This window comes from Phyllostomus hastatus, unplaced genomic scaffold (assembly GCF_019186645.2).
Source record: "Phyllostomus hastatus isolate PE091 unplaced genomic scaffold, TTU_PhHast_1.1 phas_contig_159, whole genome shotgun sequence".
In the NCBI taxonomy this organism is placed as follows: domain Eukaryota; kingdom Metazoa; phylum Chordata; class Mammalia; order Chiroptera; family Phyllostomidae; genus Phyllostomus; species Phyllostomus hastatus.
Window position 1 is genome coordinate 7,605,017 of NW_025333640.1, and position 16,602 is coordinate 7,621,618.

The window sequence follows — 16,602 nt, forward strand, 5'->3', positions numbered from 1 at the left end:
TCAAGAAATTTAAAAAGAACAAAAATAATTAGGAAGTTGAAAGTGAGGGAAAAGAAGAGAGAATAATGAATATATTGGTGAAGATCCAGAGAGAAAAATGTTGAAACGCTTCTAGGAAAATTTAGGGAAAAAAGATTGATGAAGAAGTTCTGTTGGTTGTTTTGCCATGAAATTACTCCTTTTAGGGAGGTTTTAGTAAAGATCTGGTTTTTGGAAAATTATTTTTAAAATGTCAGAACGGTGTTTCTCAGATCCTGACAGCATGCTGAGAGGTGCCAGCAGGCAGCCCAGGTGCCTCTGGGTCACTTGAGGCTGGTCTGCACCCATTGTTTCCTGAGCTTGGTGCTCAACAAGTTGAGTGAAAGCTAAGAAGAAAGCAGCGTGCTTTCAGGAGGCATAAGCAAGAGAACATCTGCTCTAGAAAAACTATGATCAACTTTTAAAAAGCACAAAAAATTAGTTTTTAAGAGGAAATTCTGGCAAGTTGGTTTTCATTTTTCTTTTCCTTTTTCCCCCCTTTTCTTTTTTCCCAGAGCTTCAATCAAAGCACAATGAGGCTGAGAGTTCCAGATGCAGTCAAATTTTGGGTTTTCTCACCCTTAGTAGTTATGTAACTTAGGTAAATTAACTAAGGACCCCAAGCCTCAGTTTACTTATCTGAAAAAGAAAATAAAAACGACCCCAAGATGTACACGAGAGCACGTGTTTGACGATGCCGGGACACAGTAGGTGCTCATGTTAGATCTTTCCCTTCTGACAGCCCCTAACCTGACTTCTTCCGTGGGCCTGGCCACTCTGCGGGGAGCTAGCTGCGAGACTTGGGGATCAGCGACCAGAGACGCATTCTCAGCTTCTCAGAAAGGACGGAAAGCATTTACGCATATACTAATGTCCTAGAAAAACATCAGCACTGTCTTCCCATCTGTCTCTTTCTCTAGGTGACAGATGCTGGAAAAAGCTGGAATGTGGTCTTTCCTGCCTGGGAGAGGAAAGCCAGTCCCGGCACCAGGAAAAAGGAGATCCTGGTTCTGCCGACAACCTGACGTGGGCGCTGGAAAAACAGTCCTTCCTCCCCCGGGGGCCTGCCAGCCACCTCTCACCTGGGCAGGTGGTGCTGTGTGACAGAGCACCCAGGTCCAGAAACACGATAGATCTGTGGAAATTCAGAGAATGAAAGCAACTGGAATGTTATAAGAAACTGATTTACAAGATGAAGCAATAAAACTGAGTATAGTCTGTGTCATTCTGACAAACAGGGCCAGGGGTGGGCAGAAGGAGAGTGGGGGGTGGTCAGGGAGGGTAGCAGAACCTTCCAGCATCTGTCAACAAGGAAGTACATCTCGAGGGAAGTGGTTTGAGATGTGAGGAGGCCCTATTGGGTCCTCAGAGCACCCAGCCTCATTCTACACCCCGGGGAAGCTTGAAGCTGCTCTCTGGCTCTCTTCTCCAGCAGGTCCCAGGCTCCATTCACGGACCAGGCAACAGCATCCTAGGGAGTGCTCAGAACTGGGGCCAGGTGGCCGGACACTGTCTCAATGGGGCTGTGAGGGCTCAGGGACTTCACACCCCTTCCCTGGACTCTGATTTCTTTTCCAAAAAAAATGAAGAAGCCAGGCAAGATGGCCCCTAAAGAACCTGTTGATCTTGGAAGCATGTGATGCTTCTGCAGGAAGCCAGTGACCTTCTGAATTGCAGCACCCAGAGTGAGGCAGCCCACGGCACTCCTCCCACCCCTGCCGCACCCCTGCCCTCTGCAGGTGCACAGGAGGCCACATGGGTCTGATTCACCCCTGTTCCCGACTATGTGGAGAACCGTGACGACTGAGCGTCTCCTCCAGAGGAGGCTACATCATCTCCAACAGAGACACGTAGGCAGCCCTTTCCCTCTCTAGGTTTTGGTTGGTCCACTCACCAATCTGGGCCTCAGCCTTTCCATCATTTTCCACCAATCAAATAAAAACCAAAATCTCCGCCTCTTTTACTGGCTTGCCCTAAGGATGCCACAAAGCCCGTGACTAGGGGGAGCTCTATCAGTGCCAAAGAGGCCATTCTGAACCCAGCTGCACGTGAGGACACACCTGAGCCCCGCTCCCTGCTCCTTGCTGAACCAGTGCTCTGAGCAAACAAGGGGGCCGTTGTCGCCACCAAAGAGAAGTTCAGCCAAGTCACTCATTAGCTTATGTAACAACCAATTTGGCTGATTTTTGTACTAATGACCATTTATCTTTACATTGTTCAATTTTTACATCAAGTGACCCCATAGAGTGCTCTGTTGGCTTTTTATAATTCTTCAGATTCTTGTGGGAATGAGAGAATAAATAAGTAGAATGAGAAAGTAAATACTTAAATAAATAAGAATGGCATCTTCAATTAATTTCTGTAAAGATCTCTCAACCAGTGGTTCCCAAACATCCGTCTTCAGCACCTAGTATATGCCAACTATGAGGTTTTGGTTGAAGTCACAGATTTTGCCAACACAAGACTGAATGCAAATCTCTGTGGGTGGGGAGTGGGGAGGAGCTCTGGGTGCCGGTGAGTCAGAAGCTCAGCCAGGTTGGAGAACCACAGCGAACGCAACCCAGGCTGGGCACATCCTGCCAAGAAAGGCCTCCGGGAAGGGAAGAAGTCCTGTGACCTTGAGCCTTTGACTCCCGCTTCCTGTGTCTCCACGTTCCCAACTGTGAAATGGGACATCTGGAAGTGTGGGCTCTGGGGGTGCTCAGAGACACACCCTGCAGACTGTTTCCAGTTCTGCAGGGAGTGCAGCCCCATGTCACAACCAGGCCAGGCAGAGGACACGTCCCAGGCCATGTCCCTTCGTACATGGACCACCAGTGGACTCAGATTCCACACTGTACATGTGGGAGGCACCTGCTGAAGCTGGCTTTCTCCTCCCCCGTGCTTGCCCTTTGCCTCACTCAGGAAGCCCTGGCTCCTGCAACGCCCTGTGAGCTGCCCCATCTTCATTCCCTCACTCAGCAGGCACAGACTGAGCCCAGAGCTTAGCGTCTGGTCTGGGAGACAGGTGAGGACCATGCTGTGTCAGGAAAACAGAAGGTGCCATGCAAACAGCATCACGGACATTGGACCCGAGGATGTTGCTGAGAGCCCATGGTGATGAGCGTCTCAGAACATCAGCACTGTGTAGGGGACGTGTACCCTGCCAGCCTGCTCCCCACATACCCTGCAGGACCCACTATCATCCTCTCCATGTTATAACGGAGGAAAAGGAGGTTCAGAGACTGAAACTACCTCCAGGCAAGCAGCAGCTCAGGAGTGAAGCTGGGTTTGAACACAGAGTGTGGACGCCAGTCCTGGTTTCTGTGTTATGTTAAGACCCTGTCTTTCACTGCTGAGTCGCTGAAGGATTTTGCATACCTTACCATGGAGGATGTACCAAGAGAAGATTTGATGCAGGTCTTAGAACCTTCCAGGAAATTCTGGGTCCCCAGTGGGTGGATAAGAAGAGACGGAAGGATATGAGCTTTGGGTGGGGGACATCCCATACCCTTCTGTACTCCTTACTTCCCAGGAAGACATGTAGATGGAGGAGGGCCAGAGCCAGCCCCTCTAATGTCCAAGGCCCAAGGCAGAGCCTCGTTGCCCATACTTAAGGGTGGCAGGCATGGACGGAGCCCTGGATTCAGGCAGGAAGGTTAGAGCTCTCCACCAGCTTGTTTACTACTAGCTGTGTGGCCAGCGAGTGACTTTACTGTTTGGTGCCTTACATGTAAAACGAGGAGATGCTGCTCTCCTCAGAGAGGGCTGCTACCATCGCAGCAAAGACTAAAGGGTGGGCATTGACGGCCCCTCATGTGCCTGTGCTCTTACGCGCCTTGTACCCATTTATCCCAAATGGCAGCCCTCAGCCATCCCCCCACCCTGCCGCCCCCAGGATTGCTTCAGCGGAAGACAGCCTTGCCCAAGACCACCCTCTTGCAAGGCAGTGCACACCAATGACAACTCCAGGCCCAGCTCCAATGGCCTGGTCACCTCGCCCCAAGTTGGGACAACAGTGACGAGCTGTCCCGCCTTCGGAGCTCCCTGTGAAATTGGCTGAGTCTCCACTGAGCTGACAGGGTGGCTGGGCTTCTGCTCTGCTGGTCCGGCTTCTTTCTCTTCCCTCTTCATGGACTGGGCCCAAGGGCACCCCCTAATAACCCTTGGCACCCTAACCTCCCGCTTGGGGTCTGCTTTCTGGGGAACCCAACCTGTGACAGCTGACAGTGTGCTTTTGTTGCTGTTGCTGTTTTTCTTTTGAATTGAGGCGAACTGCACATAACATAAAGTTTGCCATCTTAGCACTGTTGTATAGCACTTAGCACTAAGTGTATATAGTTCAGTGGCATCGAGCACATTCACGTTGTTGTGCTACCATCACTGCCCTGCGGGCACTCGGGACAGCGAGGCTACATCCCCTTCTCTCCCGGCCCTGCTTCCTTTCAAGCCTGGTGGCCATCCCTGAGCCTAGACTGGAGCCTACTCCTTGGGAAAAAACTCAGTAGGGCTCTCCTCTTCCCTTAGAAAACCCTTGAGTGGATTCACAGAGCTCTGATAGAGGAGGAAGAAGGAGGGTGGACCAACCCACAGACACGGATTTCTGAGAACTCCAGAAAAGCTGTGCCACTGCAAAAGCCTCCCCTGCTCTCCCCATCCTCACTCGCTCACTCGCTCCTTCGGTCATGGCAGCGAGAGCTTCTTTCTTGAGAAAAAACATAGGTACTTGTCAGGTACCTGTGTGGTTGTGGCACTATGCTAAATTCAGGAGGAAACGCCACACACAAGAGTCACGCTGTGTTGTTGGTTTGTGTTCAGGGTCAAGCACTTTGCCCAGGAAAAATCCTGTGGTCTCTGAGTCCTTTAGGCTGTGGTCTTGCCCTGACCTTGTAGACCTGCCTTGCCAGCACGGGGGGTTGGATTTTCCTAGAGAGTTCAGTTTCTCTTGCAAAGATTTGCAAATACTAATTTAAACAGCTTTTCAAAGATTCTGCTGGGGGCCCCTTCTAGCTGTGTTCCCAGCTACAGGAAGAGCTCACAATGTTGGAGAGTAGATATGCAAGTAAAGCCCTTACGGATGGGATTCCTACTGGAAAGAGACACTGGAGTGCAGCAGAGGCTGCTGGTCCCCCACCCGCCCCCACCCTCTGCATGGACACTCCTGCACCACTGTCTCACTTGCTGACAGAGGTTTGATTGGGTGACCTTGCGTTTCTTGGGCCTCTTCCCCATAGAGGCGATAGAGGTTGAATATTGACTAGTCTAAGACAATCATGTAATTCCATTTCCCTTGTCACAGGGCATGTGATACAACACTGGTCAATAAGTGCCTCTAAGAAAGTATTTTTATCCATTAAAAGGAATACAAGTTAGAAATTCATCTCTTCCTGCTTTTGACTATTGTCACATGTGGATGTGAAGTTTGGCAGTGCTGCAGCCACTTTGTGACCATGAGGAGAAAGCCAAGAGAATTCCAGAATCTGAACTTGGTCAAGCCATTGAGTTAACAACCCTGAAACCACCCTGCCTCTAGACCTATTAGATGAGACAACAAGTCCCATATCTTAGAGCTACTTTTAGCTGGGAATTCTGTTTCTTACAGCCTGAAACCATCTAACAGAAGTGATCTGACACGCAGCTTTGACCAAAGGGGCCAACAGGACACAGGGCAGCAACAGCAGGGTATGAAATACAAATTTGCATTCATATTTGGAATAATGAACTGCCACGTGACCGAGAGGGCACAGAAGGTGAGCCCATTGGCCATCCTGTCATGTTGTGGATGAGGAAATCGAGGCTCAGGGAAGTGATAAGAATAAGACTCTACAGTTCTTCATATTTCACATATTGTTTTTATATAGACCATCTCACTTAATCCTTATAAAAATTACTATCTTTATCCCCATTTTATAGGTAAATTTACCTATAGACTGGACAACATTAAGCTATTAATAGCTATATTGTGTTTTATAGTATCCAAAGTGCCTTCTACATCATAATGTATTTAATTATTACCTTTGAATCTAATCTGTAAGGCAGAGGTTTACAAAAGAAACAGCAGGCTCGGAAGGTCCACTCAGCTGGTTGAGCTCCAGGAAGCTCCAGGGCTGGTCCTCCTACAGCAGCAGTTCTCACGGTGCAGAACCCACAGCCTCAGCATCACCTGGGAGCTTCTTAGAAATGCAAATGACTGGGCCCCACCCAGACTCACTGAATCAGAAACTCTGGGGTGGGTTCCAATAGTCTGTACCTCAGTAAGACTTCCACATGATTCTGATACACACTCTCATTTGAGAAGTGTTTGCTGTGCACCAGGCTGGCTCTTCAGTGACGTCTCCAAAGTTACCCAGCCGGGTTAGCCAGAGGTCCAATCAAGAGCCAACTGCTCTTTCTAATATGGAAAATGGAGGCTAAATTGGAAAAGGCCAACCATAAGGATAAAAGCCAAGAGACAAAATCATAGCTGTTGATCTAAGACTATAAAATCATGATGCATACACTATACCATAGATAATGGACTATCCTCTGATCTTAAAGAAAATAGGATCAATAAGCAGAGATGATACCATTGTGTACATCACATAGCCACCTAACAGAACTTAGAACCCACACTAGTGGATGGTCAGCACCATCCATCCATCCAGAAGAGCTGAAGACTCTGCTGAAACTCATCTGCGATTTTTGTTGAGAAGAGAGGTTATGCATATGAATCACCTACCATGCACCAGATACTCACAAATGTGACATCATCAAAGCTTAAAGAGTCCTTCCCGGTCGGTGTAATCCTACCATGTTATTCTTCAAGAACATGGGGTTCAGAAAGCTTAAATAACTCACCCAAGATCCACCCAGCTAATGAACGATGAAACCATTACTCAAATAAATAGTTTCCTCCAAATTCTGAATTCTTTTGGCTACTTCACTTTATTATTGATCGTGCTGCATCTGGGAGAAAACCTCTCAAAGCAACCCACCTCTAACACCAGCAGCCCCTCTGCAGCCTCCAGACTGCAGGCTGGGTGGGGATTGGCTAGTTCCCCACCCAGAATCCTCTCTGCCTCTATACCCCCACTCTCCACCTCACGCCCCTGCCTCTCCCCCTGAGGGCCAGGGTCTGCATCACTCTTATTTTTATAACCCTCGAAGAGCCTCACACAGGGCTCTGGACAGAGCATACACCCTTATATGTTTACTTAAAACAATTCGGACACTGATGCTAGGGGAAGGCCCTGATCTTTGGAGGGTGATGGCATTGAAAGGAACCCCGCTTTCCCAGCATGACCCCAGTGTCTTGGGCCACTGCTGGACAAGTGAACTCTTGGTGTGAGCCAGAGTGAAAACTCTTTTTGTTCCTGTGTGATTGGGTTGTATCAGCCCGGTACCTCCTGCAAGCCACAGGGTGGTTGCACAAGAGATATTGTTGACAGATTGATTTACTGACTAATTTATACAACATACTTATCCAATGACATAGGCATCTTGGAGGGAGTTCAGAGGAAAATAACCAAGATGATTAAAGGATTGGAAAATGTGCATTACAGGGAAAGGTTACAGGGACTGGGGTTATTTAACTTGGAGCAGAGAGAGCTGCTGAATGCTGCATGCATAGGCTATCGCGCTGGAGAGAGGCTATGGCCTCTTTAGTCCTCCCTGCTCACATCCCACCTGGGAAACCAAGGCCCACAGAGCAGAACCAGGGCCCGGCCTACGCGCCATGACTGCAGGTGCAGTGGTGTCTCTCCAGCCTCAGGTCTCCCCAATCAGCATGTCTGTCAACACACTCCCATACAAGCACCCACGCACACACGCACACCTGCAGGCACACACTCTGACACGCACATACACAAACATACATAAGCACTAAGGTGCTGCAGATGGCAGCCAGCTCTTCTCTAGCTCCAGGGTTAGCCTAGGAGAGCAGGCCCGGGTCAGCAGAATTCAGAAGAGGACTTCTGGATGACGTTTTTATATCTAAGAGGGTAAATGGAGTGGGATGTGGGTTGTGCTTCTCTGGAGGTTGCCCCGAGCAGGGGATGTCCTCACTGTCCGAGGTACACTCTGGGCTGTGGGAGGGGACCAAAGTCTCTTCTAGGGCCGCCTCCATGGTTACATCTCTAGGAGGCAGTGGCTTCGCTCCCTTCTTTATCACTAGGGGATGAATTCCCTCCACTGTGGGGGGAGCCTGCAGTGTGAGGAGAACTGGCAGTGGGGTACAGAACGCACAGGACCTCGCAAGGCACAGAGACAGTGATTGGCAGTCACACGGGATGTGGCTGAGGGTCTGGCCTCCCTGGCTGTGTGCCTTCTGAGACTCACCGGCCCCCAGTCCTTGGCCTCTTGGCCAGTCAGCCCTGAGCAGGAAGATGGCATTTGCCTTGCCCAGGAACAACCTTAAAAAGAGCCGCAAGGAAGAAGGGGTTTGAGGAAGACCCGAGTTTGACTTCTTGGACCTCCCATTACTTACTCTCTGGTGCCTCACTTCCTTCTTTTGGAGAAATGGGCCCAGTGACCTCGAACTTCAGGCCAGTAGAGGAAATCCTATGAGGTCATTCCTAGGGACCGCCGACCTCATGACACACGCTATGTTCGCCCCAGCCCCTGATAGCTTTCCCTGAAGTCTTGATCCTCTCAGAAGCCAGTGTCACCCCCAACCCAAACCCCTCACATGCTGGTCTCACCCTGCAGGAGAGGAGCTCCTCTCCCACCCCCGCCACACCAAGAAATGGAGAAGGGTCATCAGGAGGGACTTCTGCCTCTCTGAGTGCATTGTTCACCCTCCAGGTGCACAATGGGAGGACCAGACAGGCTATAATATTAATATCCCATAAATCAGCGAGCAGGAGCCTGAATCTAGGGCGCACCGTGTTTGAACATGACCTAACACCAAATGGCCCGGCAGGCTGACGGGAGAGCCCCAGTCTTGCATCACATCGAGCATCCTGCTCAAGACATACCTCCCAGAGTCTCAGGCTGGAATGCTGCCCCGCTGGCTGTGACTTCCCAGAACCAGTAGACACTGTCCTCAGGTGGGTGACCTGCAGGACACAGGCTCACCGTCCTCTAGGGAGGGCAAGGACATGCCCGGCTTCCTGAGCCCCCTTGAGTCCAAGGGGAATGTCCAGCTGCTTTGAATGTCACCTCTCTCCCTGCAGCTGGTCCTACTTCCAGGAGCCGCAGGTCTCGTGGCCCTTCTCCAGATGGTCCTCACAGCCACTCTCCCTGGCTCGAGAGCCCAGAACTCCAGCCCACCCTGCCTTCTCAGCCCAGACAGACAGGCCATTTGCACTGAGGCCAGACACCTCACATCTCTCAAAACAGGCTGGATTATTATACACCCAAAGAGGATTAGTGGGGGACACCATCTGCAGAGAGAGTAATTAGCTTAGTGGGTTACCCAGGCTGTTCCCGGCCTTCTGCCCAAGGGTACACTCCTCAGGACTATTCAACACAGTCCCGTGGGCTTGCAGGGAGCCCTCCAAACCCCAGGGACTCCCACCCAATTCCAGCTCCCTGGGTGGGCCACAGGGAGTCTGTGCAGGCGGGGGTGTGCTGTTGGGGTCGGGGGGAGGTGTGCTGGCAGGGGTGGGGTTGCCCAGTCCATGGGGAGTGTCCCACAAAAACACAAGTCCTGAGTGGGGGACAGCAGGGAAAAGGTGGTTGGCTAGTTGCCATCTCCCCACATAAAGCAGAAAAAAAAAATCTGATGGCATCCCACGGGACAGGAATTAGGTGTGCAGGGGCCTGAAGAAACCATCGGCAGCAGCTTTCTCCACCAGTGCCGAACGGCCAGTCTCCTCCTCAGAGGACCCTCCACCCTGATTGCAGACTAAATTGATCATTTGGGCTTCAGGTGGGCAACACTTTGGGGGAACTACTGAAGCCTGGAATCATCGAACCCACTCTCTCTGAGGACAGGAAACTACTCTTTCTTAGAATACCCATGTTCATGTGCAAGGTTGCCTGAAGGCAGGGATGAACTGTGTGACCTGAAGCTGGTGGTTTCCTCACTGGGAATTAATTAGGTTAAAGAGCCACCTGTGGACACAGTTGGGACTGAGACTGCATTGTCATCAAGAGGCAAAAACTGAGCCAATCTGCAGAGAGACACAACTGATCAATTCTGCCAATGGAATCACTCAAGGCTCGCTGCTGGCTACCGGTTACAGCCGTTCAGTCCAAACAATCCGAACCAATAGGATATATACAGATATCTATCTGCCTACCTATCTATCTATCATCTATCTATCTCTATATCTATCTATCTCTATATCTATCTATCTCTATATCTATCTATCTAGAGAGAAATTTATTATGAGGGATTGGCTCATGCAATTATGGAGGCTGGGAAGCCCCACAATCTGCCCTCCACAAGTGGAGGCCCAGGAGAGCCCAGGGGATAGTTCAAGTCCCAGCCCGAAGGCCTGAGAATCAGGGAAGCTGTTGGTGTCCAAAGTGGTTTCATGCTCTGTGTCCGAAGGCCTAAGAACCAGAAGCGCTGATGTCCAGCCACGGTCAGGAGAAGGTGGAGGTCTCAGCTCAGAGAGAGCGAATTCACTTCATGTCTGCCTTTTTGTTCTGTCGAGGCCCCCAACAGATCGGATGATGCCCACCCATGCTGGTGAGAGAGATCCGCTTCTCTCAGTCTACCAATGTGAGTGCTGGTCTTCTCGAGAAAAATCTCCACAGACACTCTCAGAAATAATGTTTCACCAGCTATCTAGGCCTCCTTAGCCCAGTCAAAGTGACACCTAAAATTACCCATCACACTGGGCTTGCCCACATAGTTTTAATAAGTTAGAATAAATATTGTCAAACTCAAAAGTCGGGCTGAAACCCAGATTATCTGTGCAAAGTGCAGAGTGTGGGCAGCGCCATATCGCTCACATTTACGGTGCACTGGGAAAGCGTGCAACACTCGTTGATATTTAATAAATGTCACTTCACCTGAGCCTATGAATAAAGCACACAAAGACCATCAAATTTTCCACTAGCTTTTTTTATTTTCCAAAAGAATGTGCAAATGACTGCAAGTAAAGTAAAGGGAAAATAAATTCGTTTGATGCCCACATCTACAAAGTGAGTGCACCAAGCGACCTCTAAGTGGAGAGACCATATGTTTTATCAGCCGATCCACAACCCTTCAAGGAGTGAAATGGGGCTCCATCAATTGCTGCAGGACAGCAGGGGCCGAGGAGACTGCCCCAGGCAAGCTGGCCTGAGACTGCCCTACCTCTAAAGGGACCGTGTGTAAATGTCTGTGGCTCCATGAGTTGCGTGGTCCAATAGACTTTGTCCTCCAGAAAACCTATTTAAATTATTAGAGCTTTTGTACCTGGCCCTCAGTGGCCTTTGTATCAATCAGTAAGAGATTCACAACTCAATGTTTTTAATGTACCTGCTATAGCCACTACTGAAGATGGAAAGGAATCTCAGATAAGATAACAGCTACTCTGTGGCACTCAGATTCCTCTTATTTAAGACCCTTTGTCTACAACCCCCTGCCCCCGAACTCACTCCCCTGTCTATTCCCCAGGCCTTTGTGCCCAGACGTGCTCGGCTCTAGGAACCTCAACTCTACAGGGTCCGTCCCAGACCACAGCCTTCCATCTCTGGGTTTTCTCCTGCTCTTCTTCCCCCTCCATCTGTTTTCACTCTCGGCAGACCCTAGTCACCCTCCTCGATCCCTTCTTCCCCTTCCTAGCTCGAGACTGCCCTGCCGCCAGCCCAGTGCCCATGGGACACCGCTTCAGCCACTCTGTTGTTGATCAATCCAGCCCCCTCCTGCCTCTCTTCCACCTCCAGGGCTGGCAAGCAGCTGGAGGAATTCACTCCTTCCTGGGCACTGAGGTTCCTTCAGCTTCATGGTCTCAGCATGAACTGGACCTCCGATGCGACCCCTCCATGCTTCCACCATTCCCAGATCAGGCCCAGTCCTCAGAGTGGCTATTCTTGACCGACGTCTGTTTGCCCAAGTCACTGCCTCAGGAGACCTCTGATCGGGATGATAGGAGCTGAGCTTTGGTCCATAGGGTTCAAGCTACCCCTGCTTGCAGCAGAATAGGAAATCCTCTGGGAAGAAATCGCTGGTGCCTTGCTGTAGTGTAGTCTCCACGACCACATTTCCTCGTGTAGTGCAGCCAGCTGCGGTCTGCACCCCGCTGTAGAATTTGGATTGGCTTTGGCCGGAAGCCCACCAGGGCACTGCCCTCAGATCTAAGACAGCTGCTGTCGTCAGACAAAGGGGTTTTGTCTTCTTGTCATCATCTGGATCCTTCTCCTCCCTCTGCCCCTTCATCGTTCACTACTCCTGGGAGGGAAGAGTGCCCACTTCCCTTCTCCTGAATGCAGGGAAGGCCCTCCTGGCCACAGGCAGCCACCCACTGGCCACCTCTGCAGGGCCCCTGGGAGCTCCCGGCTGGGCACAGTTAGCCATGTGTGTGACTTCTATAGCCGGACTTCCAGAATGAGGGGAACTGCCTTAGACTGGTGTTACCGAGTGCAGCTGGAACTGAGGTCACGAGCTGCTGGTTACCTACACAAAATGAGATAAGGCCAGATACTGCGAGCAAGCATTTAGAAACTTTTATAACAACTTGACCTTATGCTAATATCTGAATGTGAAGCAGTTGCCCTGTGTTTTGTATGTCTAATATATTTTCTTTCTTTTTACTTTCCTCCAGTCAGTTTTAATGAACAGAAGTATCACATGCTACACAGCCCAGGGTGAGAATTTTCTAATAAACCTTTCTGATACTAAAAGTGCTTCCTGTTTTATTACCTTGAGCAAAGGGAAGAGAAGCCTGGTTGGGCCCTAAGTTTCTTGGGGGGAAATGCAAGTTGATGTGTTGCCTCTTTGCAAGGAAATAGGGCAGAGAGAGCAAGTTCTAGGCCACAAAGAGAAGACTCACAAGCAATAAACATATGGCTCCATCCTTCCTGTGGGGCCCGCCTGCCCTTAAAAATGAACTACATCCTCAGCCTCAGGTATTTTCCAGGAAGCAGTGGTTCACTTTGTTTCTTGCTATAGAGAGCCCTGGGCTCCTCCTGGAGCCCCTGACCCCAACCCCGCACCCCCAGGAGTCGTGGACTGTGGCTGGGGCAGTGTCGGGGGCAGGCTCAGCCATCTGGTACTTGTCATGCGTGCTCTCAATCCCGGGGCTCTGGCTGTGAAAAACCTCCAGCAGCTCACACAACAGCTTCTCTGTCGTCAGCATCAGCTGACTTCTCCCTGCTCTCAGTAATCCTCACTTCATGGCCAAGAAGCAACCACACTAGGGGCACAGAGATGATGTGTTTTCTAATGATTCATTTTACTGTGCTATTTTCCATATTGACCTGCCACAGATTGGAAATTTAAACAACAAACAAACAGTTTCTTCCCCATGGATTGTTTATCTGGGAAGCGATTCCCTGCTGTAGTCACAGCATCCTTCCCTTTCTTTGAAAGGAAGAACCCTTCTTGTAATTGTGTTATCCCACCCCATCCCACCCACAAAGGGCTGGTGTCCACATTGCATGAGTCCGCTCAGGCTACCATCACAAAGTACCACAGACTGGGGGCTTAAACGACATCAGTTATTCTCACAGTTCTGGAAGCTGGAAGTCCAAGACCAAGGTGTCAGCAGGGCTGGTTCCTTCCGAGGCCTCTGTCCTTGGTTTGCAGATGGCCTCCCTCTCCGCATGTCCTCACATGGCCTTCCCTCTGCTAGCGTCTGTGTCCTAATCTTTTCTTATAAGGACACAAGTCAGATTGGATGAGGGCCCACCATATGACTTCACTTTACCTTAATTACCTCTTTACAGATTGCATCTCTAAAGGCAGGTGCCTTGTGAGGTCGTGTGGGTGAGAGTTTCAACATGGGAACTTGTGGGACACAGTTCAGCTCATACTACAAGTGAAGTCACACAGTTAGGACATAGTCCTTCCAGCTCATGCGTCTTTTCCTCCCTACTCCCAGCACTCTCCAGTGCCTTAGCTCTTCAACTGGAACAGAGTAGCTAACGGGGCAGGACTTGGAGGACCATGGCTCAGTTTTGAAGCGTCTGACCAGTTGTAAACTGGAGACCAACAGGGCCACTGGCGGCAAAACGGTGATCATGCAGGGAATGTCTTTCTTTCATTGGTTTAACAAACATTAATCTAATTCTTACGATGTGTCTGATACTGTTCTAGGCACTAGAGATGCCAAATAAACAAAGAGTGCTCTCATGGGCTGCCGTTCTGAGTCCCCAGTCTCTTCTTCCCTTTCCCGGGCTCCCGGGCTGGCTCCTGGTTCCTGGTGCCTCTGGCCTCCCTGACACAGCCTTCTCTCCCCTCGGGGAAGCTGTGGACCTCAACCAAGTCATCCACTGGGTGTGGTGAGGGCTTTGGCTGAATTACAGTTGCCACAGTTTAGGCTGGGGGCATGCAGGGCTGTCATTGCATGGGTCACCATGCTGCTCTCCACAGCTGCTCCTCCAAACCTTTGCTCACCGCAAGCGGAAGCCCATCCACCCGCTCACGCTCAGCGATGACATCACCTGTGCCCTGTCACCGTGAAGTGGAAGCCAGGCTGGGATCTCTCTTCTAAGAAAAACAGTGAAGCAGACTCCAGCCCCACCCCACATGGGTGAAAAACTGAGCACCCCTCCCCATATCTCTGAAGGGATTTGGAGGGCTGAAACGTTTACCTCTTTGCCCCCAGGTCTCACTTACTGCTGCCAAATCCCAGCCCTTCACAGAGGGGCTTTTGAGTTGCTACCTTCCCGAGCTCCACTGGCCTTGATTTCTCCACAACCAGACCAATGCGCATGACAGACGCCAGGGACTTTGGGGGTGAGGAAGGGCTGTCAGGGTTACCTCAGCCCAGCAAGGAAGGCCACTTTAAAGAGACTCTGACACACTCCTGTAGCCAAGACTTTGATCCTTACCCCCTCCCCACTGCTGAGGACTCTCCATGGCGGCCTCCCCCTCGGATCCCAGGTTCCTCCGCCCTGTTCTCGCCCTTCTTGGAGCCCCACATCGCTCATCTCTCCTACTCCAGGGTCCTGCCACTGCCCCCGCCCCCCTCTAGCTGGTACTTCATTGTCCCCAGGCAGAAAGGCTGTGTCTGTTCCTCCTGGAAGCTGGATGGGGCGCTTCTTCTTTTTTCCATGACCCTCCCCGTCACCACGCACTGTTAATACATTAGACAGTGCATTCGTGACTCAGTCTCTCCTCCCTAGAGTGAGCGTATCTTGGGGGCCTGTGTTCCTTCATTCAGTAAATACACATGGAGCCTCCACTGCCCTTCAGACACCCTTCTAGGCCCAGGTCCCCACAGTGAGCAAAGCGAACACCTCACCCTCCCAGACATACGTCCTAGAGAGGGGTAATAAATACACAGTAAATGCATATGTGTCCAGTGGCAATAAGGGCTGGGAAGGAAAATAAAGCAGAATGAAGGGATAGAGAGAGAGAGAGAGGAAGGCGCTGCCACAGCAGAAGTGTGATGGGGGAAGTATCTCTGGGGATGCAGCTCGTAGTCAAGGCCTGAGCGAAGTGAGCTGGCCAAGCAGGTGCCTGGGAGAAGAGCCTTCAAGACAGAGGCAAGGAGAAGTACAAAAGCCCCAAGAAGGAATGGGCCGCAAGGCATAGGAAGTCCAGCAGAGCAGCAAGGAGGAGTGGGGGGCAGTGCTGGGAAACGGGGTGGAAGAGGAAGTCAGGGCCACGTCATAGGAGACGTTACAGGCGCCTCGGTAGCTCATGCTTTTACTGGACTGGCCACTCTTCAATGTGCAATAAACGTTTTTACGAGCGAACAAATGAATGATTGCTTAGGAAGACGTCGAGATTTACTGTGTCCTAAAAATGACCTTTCTTGACAGCCTGTCTCCCCACCCCACCTCCAGGGCTCCTTCCCAGGGAAACTAAGGGCTCCTACCTGTCTAACAGGCCGCACATCCACAAAGCCTAAATTTATCCGCTGAGATGTGTCCACAATAGGGCAGACTCTCGGTTCATCACGATGATTTGTCCTTGATGGGGCTCCTTTTATCTTCACGAGCAGAATTCCCACCCTTCCCCAGCCCTGGAAAAGTCTCCCAAGATGACCGACTGTCTCTTTCTCAGGGCCCTGACAGGAAGCGGGACGTGCAGCTCACATTGGTGACCAGGGGCGATATCCGGCGACCTCAACGCCCCCACTTCCTGGTTCTGGCAAATCACTTTACTTCTGTGAACGAGAACCCCTCACTGCCTGGTCCATCTTCTGACCTGATGTGACCCAGCGTGAGCCTCAGAAATCAGTCTATCTAGCACCAGGAGCCTGAGTGTAGCTACACATAAATCTAAACCCAAATAACAGTGTCTTAAACAAGATATGGAATTTTTTTCTTTTTATCACAAAAAAAGTGCAGAGGTCACTAGTCAGTGGCTGGTGCAACAGGCCTTGGCTATGATAAAGGACCCCAGGATGGGATTCTCATTCACATGCTTGCAATATGACTGCTGGTGCTCCAGCAATCACCTCTGCATTCCCAACCAGAAGAAAGAAAGAAATAAAGGTAAATTGGATGTTCTAAAGCCTGGAAAACCTGCCTGGGAGCTATGTCACATGATCACCCCTAACTGCAAAAAAAGCAGGG

General features: G+C 50.6%; 1 protein-coding gene across 1 annotated transcript in view; it reads right to left on the reverse strand.

The window, feature by feature from the left end:
• The window catches only part of RP1L1 (RP1 like 1), a 42,220-nt gene extending 32,939 nt beyond the window's left edge, over positions 1-9,281 (reverse strand). The window contains exon 1 of the mRNA XM_045830766.1: positions 8,952-9,281. The gene's annotated coding sequence lies outside the window, so the exon portion shown is untranslated. The remainder of the gene's footprint in view (positions 1-8,951) is intronic.
• Positions 9,282-16,602: the final 7,321 nt, after the last annotated feature.